Here is a 652-nt window from a genome sequence, read left to right as displayed (position 1 = left end):
GAAATCACGTGTCATGTGTTTATTAAATGAAATGAAGATGTCTATTTCTTTTGGTAATGGAGGGTACGGGTGGGAATAGGTCAGACCAGACTTTAAAAGGCCTGAGTCTAGCCTATAATGAATCTTTGAGGCCTGAGCCTGACCTATAGTCTATCAAAGACTTTTATTTTGGCTCGGTCCGGCCTTTTTAAAAGTCTGGTCTGATCTGATAGCCTTTTTAAAAACATTCTTCACAGTAAACATTTAATATTTTATGGAGTAGGAATGTAATAGGAAAGTTAAAGAAAAAGGGAAGTCAATCAAAATAATGAGAAATATAAAAGGGCACATGACTCACACCTAAATTGTAATTAAAATCTTTAGATTATAGGAATAGAAGTTATGGAGCAGTAATGTGTAACAAAGTATGATACTTTCAAACAAAAATTAATTGTATCCAAAAAATAATATTATATATTGGTACCCAAAAAATAATATATATATATATATATATATATATATATATATATATATATATATATATATATATATATATATATATATATATATATATATATATATATATATATATATATATATATATATATATATATATATATATATATATATACACACACACACACACACACACACACACACACACACACACACG

This window comes from Glycine max, chromosome 6, assembly GCF_000004515.6.
Source record: "Glycine max cultivar Williams 82 chromosome 6, Glycine_max_v4.0, whole genome shotgun sequence".
Taxonomy (NCBI): Eukaryota; Viridiplantae; Streptophyta; class Magnoliopsida; order Fabales; family Fabaceae; genus Glycine; species Glycine max.
The sequence above is the reverse complement of the archived record's forward strand: the minus strand, read 5'-3'. Positions refer to the sequence as shown.